We start from the raw sequence: 6000 nt of genomic DNA on the forward strand, positions 1-6000 counted from the left end.
TTTTAGTTTTTATGCCCTTAAATTAGTCATATCATACAAAATAGTTAATACGGCCCGTCTTAGAGTGAACGGTACCCTTTCCCCGCCCATTGACATAAGAAACGGGACCCGTCAGGGTTGTCCCCTTTCCCCCTTACTTTATATCCTTGCGATGGAGCATCTGGCAGTGGCATTACGGAAGACTCCTGATATTGAGGGTCTGCGGATTGGCCAACATGAGTTTAAGATATCCCTGTATGCGGATGATTTATTGCTGTACATTACCAACCCGACCGTGGCTTTTCCTGTACTCCTCCGAGAGTTCCGTAGGTTCGGGGAGGTTTCAAACTTTAAAGTAAACTACTCCAAGACGGAGGCGCTCAATATCTCCCTGCCTGATGATCTAGTCTCTCAGCTTCAGGCGTCCTTCTCTTTTAAGTGGAAGACCGATGCCTTAAAATATTTAGGAGTCTTAATACCTGCTGACATTAGCGCAACATATGCTCTGAACTACGTCCCGCTCCTGCAGAAAACTATCTCGGACCTTAAACGGTATGGCAGACCTCAGCTATCTTGGTTCGGACGGGTGGGAGTGGTCAAAATGGATATTTTACCCCGATTCCTCTATCTTTTTCAGACTGCTCCAGTGCAGGTTCCAGATTGCTTTTTCAGGCGCCTGCAGTCAGCTATCAATAGCTTTATTTGGGGAACTAAGAAGCCGCGGACTCGGTTCTCAGTGTTAGTGAGACCCAAGACTAAAGGGGGGGTAGGCCTTCCTGATTTTAAACGTTATTATCAGGCAGTCTTGCTCTCTAGGATTGTCGACTGGAGGTTCGGTGATGCTCATAAACAGTGGGTGCTCCTGGAGAAACTTTTATCGCCCTCTTCTTTGTACTGGCTGCCTTGGCTGGGGGGGACCGGACGCCCACCTGTGTCGAGTTTTGCTCCACTCACACAGATTGTTTTGAGGTTCTGGGATAGATCCTATGTGAAATTACGCCTGACCTCCCGATTGAGCAGACTGAGTCCCCTTTTTGACAATCCGGCCTTTCCCCCAGCAATGAATAGATCTACGTATCTGTGTTGGTCACGACTTGACGGGGTGGGACTGGGTCGGGTGAAGGATAAGCTTGCGGGGCTCTCCGGCATGCGGGGGTTACGAGGTTCTGATCTTACGACACCGCTGTCCTGGCTGGAGTTTCTGCAATTGCGGAGCTTTCTTTCCAGTGTGCCGATGGGGGCGCTGACACCATTTGAGTCCCTGATGCTCCCTACCGAGGGTCCCTCCCACGTGGTTTCGGTGCTCTATGGCCTGGTCTTGAATTCACTTCCCCCTACTACGCTTGGATTTATGGAGGCTTGGGAGAGGGACCTGGGGATCACCTTTTCTGAGGCGGATAGTCTAAAAATCTTCACTCTTGCACATAAGATGACGATGTCCAGTCAGGCGCAGGAGAGGAATTATAAATTACTGACACGCTGGTATAGGTGTCCCGTCCTTCTCCACAGGATTAACCCGGAGATCTCGGACGCCTGCTGGAGATGTGGCTCTGCCACGGGCTCTATGCTTCATGTTTGGTGGTCCCCTGCAACCCTTCTGGAACTCAGTCTTCGATGCCTTTCATTTGATGACTGGGGTCCGCCACGAGCCCTCCCCCCAAATGGCACTACTGTCCCTGATACCCAGTTCGATAGCTTCCGTTAAAAAGGGGATCCTGAGATTTTGCCTCATAGCTGCTAGGGCTGTTATTCCCCGACATTGGAGGTCCACTGAGGTCCCCTCCACGGAGGAATGGATAGCTGAAATGGATAGATTACATCGTCTAGAGTTGCTGGTGGCGGGTGATGGTGATGCTGCATATGTCCAGAGACGCACCTGGTTCCTCTGGCAATCCTTCAAGGAAAGCACAGGGCTCCTGACTTGGCTGCGTACATACTCATAATTCTCAATACGTGGGCGTATACATTGCTGGGTCTCCCTTAATCCCCCCTTCTTCCCCTTTCCCCCCCCCCCCCCTTTTTTTTTCTCTCTCTCTTCTTCTCTTTATTTCTTTTTCTCCTATCTCTACAATTGCTTTTCTCACAGGTTTTGTATCCTGTATCCATGTCCCGAGGTGATTCTCAAGATGAGAAGCATGTACCCTTTATGTGCCAGAGTCCTTGTTCAACTACACTTGTGCTGTGTGCTCAGAGGCGTAATGTATAGTTCTGGACATTGTAATGATTCGTTTTATTGTTTTTCCTGTTTAAAATTTCAATAAATATATTTACTGAAAAAAAAAAAAAAAAATACAAAATAGTTAATAAATAACATTACCGACATGTCTGCTTTACATTACCACAATTTTGGAAACATAATTTTTTTTGTTAGGAAGTTATAAGGGTTAAAAATTGACAAGCGATTTCTCATTTTTACAACAAAATTGGCAAAACGATATTTTTTTTTTTTTATTTTTTTTAGGGACCACCTCACACTTGAAGTGACTTTGAGGGGTCTATATGACAGAAAATGCCCAAAAGTGACACCATTCTAAAAGCTGCACCCCTCAAGGTGCTCAAAACCACATTCAAAAAGTTTATTAACCCTTCAGGTGCTTCACAGGAATTTTTGGAATGTTAAAAAAAAATTAACTTTTACTCGGACTCCCATGACAGCACGACGAGAGAGGGGATCCGCCCATTAGGAACAGGAAACCTACAGATACAAAAGGGCGGTACCTCTCCCTTGCCTCAGTTGGTTTCCTGTTCCTGAAGGGGACGGATGCCTACAGAAGGAGCCCAGGCCGGCCGAATACGGTAGCGGGGGTGTCTCCTACCTCGGCCGGTGCGGAGATCCCTGGAGACGCCACGGTGGTCCTTGCTGGATTTCACGGCAGTGGCGTTCGCAGCAGGGAGCGGAGTCCGGAGGATTTCCTGTCTCCATCAGCGCCGGCGCAGGTAAGTATTCCCATTGGTGGTGCAGCGGTATGGCGTGGCTGCGGGTGCCGGGCTCAGGCGTGTGGGTGAGCTCCCGGAGCACTGCGCTCCATCCCCGGCGTCCTGCACAGCTCTCAGCGCGTGCTGGAGCATTTCCGGGTGCAGTGACGTCAGGGGGCGGGGTTAGCGGCGGCTTCCGGGTCGCCGGACGTCTGCGCATGCGCAGTCGTCCCAAGATGGCGGCGCCCATCGCGTCTGTGTGCCGGTTTTGACCGCAAGATCTCCTGCCCTCTGCTGTATCCTGGACCAATAGGGACAGCGCTGGCCCATCTGCTGACCGGATCCATGGGGTATTTATGCAGGTGGAGATGTTAGATCCCTGCTTTTGGTCGCATTTCGTCATGGAGAGTGGTGGTGAGCAGCAGCAGCTGCCAGACGAGGTACGTCAGAAGCCCAAACAGAAGGATAGAGGCGACCAGCCCAGTCGTAAGAGCTCTTCCGAACAAGGATCCAGAGCTTCGACTAAAGAAACCCCTCGGATTCCGGTACTTTACTTTGGCGCACGGGTAAGTGATCTACGTGAAAGTTCACTCTGTGACGCGGGCCCCTTATACTTTCATTCCAGGGGAAGAAGAGTACGGGAAAGTCTAAACATTAGGAGTGTGCCCTCTGTGGTTTCCTCCACTAGGCCTGTTACCCCTAGTAGTCAGGAAGATAAGAGAAGATCGGGCCAGAGTTATATTGATTGCCCCATTCTGGCCCAGAAGGGCCTGGTTCACTTGGCTCAGGATCATGTCGGTGGAGGACCCCTGGGTACTTCCGGACATTCCAGATCTGCTCTACCAGGGTCCGATCAGTCATCCTCAAGTAAAGAATCTCCATTTAACGGCATGGATTTTGAAAGGGCGTTGCTAAAAAGCAAAGGGTTCTCCCCGAGTCTAATTGAGACCCTTATGAAAAGTAGAAAGCAGATAACCACAACAATTTACGCTAGAACCTGGCGGAAATTTCTGGCCTCTTCTGATTTTAATTTAGAAGAGGGATTACCTATAAAACAAATCTTAGAATTTCTGCAAAAAGGCTTAGAGCTAGGTCTATCTACTAGTACTCTAAGGGTACAGGTCTCGGCCCTAGGGGCTCTATTTTCATGCAACATCGCCAATAATTATTGGATCTCGAGGTTCATTAAAGCATCTATTAGATCTAGACCCATACATAAAGATAGATCTATGCCTTGGGATCTCAACCTAGTACTATCAGCATTGACTAGAGAGCCGTTTGAACCTTTACAATCAGCTTCAATTAAGGCCCTATCTCTTAAGACAGCTTTTCTTGTGGCAATTACATCTGCCCGTAGAGTTGGGGACATACAAGCACTCTCCAGGGTATCCCCTTATACAGAGTTTCTACCAGACAGAGTAATCCTCAGACCGGACCCAGCCTATTTACCAAAAGTGTCATCACGGTTTCACAGGACACAGGAGATAGTTTTACCATCCTTCCTTCCCAATCCCTCCAACCCTAAAGAACTACTCCATACATTAGATGTTAGGAGATGCCTGCTAGAATACATCTCTATTACTGACACATGGAAGAAAGATGATGCGTTGTTCTTATCTTTCCAAAACCCTAGAAAGGGACTTGGGGTATCAAAGTACACACTAGCAAAGTGGATTAGGGAGGCTATCTCTTTGGCTTACACTGCAGGTGGAGGTCCGGCTCCGCAGAATCTGAGGGCGCATTCCACCAGGGCCATGGCTACATCCTGGGCGGAAAAGTCTGGAGTATCAATCGACCAGATATGTAAGGCGGCCACATGGTCATCCCCGTCCACCTTCTTTAAGCACTATAGGTTGGATTTGGGGGCTTCCTCTGATCTCACATTCGGGTTAAGGGTGCTACAGGCCATAGTCCCTCCCTAAGGAAGCTTACATCTCTGTAATTCTCTCGTCGTGCTGTCATGGGAGTCCGAGTAAAGCATTAAGCTACTTACTGGTAGCGGCATTTCTCGGAGGCCCATGACAGCACCCTTAGTTCCCTCCCTATTCACTGGGGGTTGCACTTCCTATAAATGTATATATTTCACAATACGATACCAGTCCCAATAGATGTCTGATATTTTGTATATAATCTGTATATAGTGTATATTTTTGTGTACCACTAACCGCGGTAGTCCTCTCAAGACTCTGAAATACAACTGAGGCAAGGGAGAGGTACCGCCCTTTTGTATCTGTAGGTTTCCTGTTCCTAATGGGCGGATCCCCTCTCTCGTCGTGCTGTCATGGGCCTCCGAGAAATGCCGCTACCAGTAAGTAGCTTAATGCTTTTTTTTCACAACATTTTTACTTCAGATCCAATTTGTTTTATTTTACCAAGGGTAACAGGAGAAATTGGACCACAAAAGTCGTTGTACAATTTGTCCTGAGTACGCCGATACCCCATATGTTGGGGTAAACCATTGTTTGGGCACACGGCAGAGCTCGGAAGAGAAGGAGCGCCATTTGACTTTTCAATGCAAAATTGGCTGGAATTGAGATCGGAACCCATGTCGTGTTTGGAGAGCCCCTGATGTGCCTAAACATTGAAACCCCCCACAAGTGACCCCATTTTGGAAAGAAGACCCCCCCCTAAGGAACTTATCTAGATGTTTTGTGCACTTTTAACCCCCAATTTCACTAAAGTTTAGAATGTAGAGCCTTGAAAATTAAAAAAATCTTTTTTCTTTCCACAAAATGATTTTAGCCCTCAATTTGTTTTTTTTCCCAAGGGTAACAGGAGAAATTGGACCACTAAAGTTGTTATCCAATTTGTCCGGAGTACGCTGATACCCCATATGTGGGGGGGAACCACTGTTTGGGCGCACGGCAGAGCTCGGAAGGAGCGCCGTTTGGAATACAGACTTAGATGGATTGGTCCCGTCCCGTTGCATCTGCAGAGCCCCTGATATACTTAAACAGTAGAAGCCCCCACAAGTGACCCCCATATTAGAAACTAGACTCCCCAAGGAACTTATCTAGATGTGTTGTGAGAACTTTGAACCCTCAAGTATTTCACTACAGTTTAACACAGAGCCGTAAAAATAAAAAATTTTTTTTTTTTTTTTTT

Source organism: Ranitomeya imitator, chromosome 2, assembly GCF_032444005.1.
Source record: "Ranitomeya imitator isolate aRanImi1 chromosome 2, aRanImi1.pri, whole genome shotgun sequence".
NCBI classification, from domain to species: Eukaryota; Metazoa; Chordata; class Amphibia; order Anura; family Dendrobatidae; genus Ranitomeya; species Ranitomeya imitator.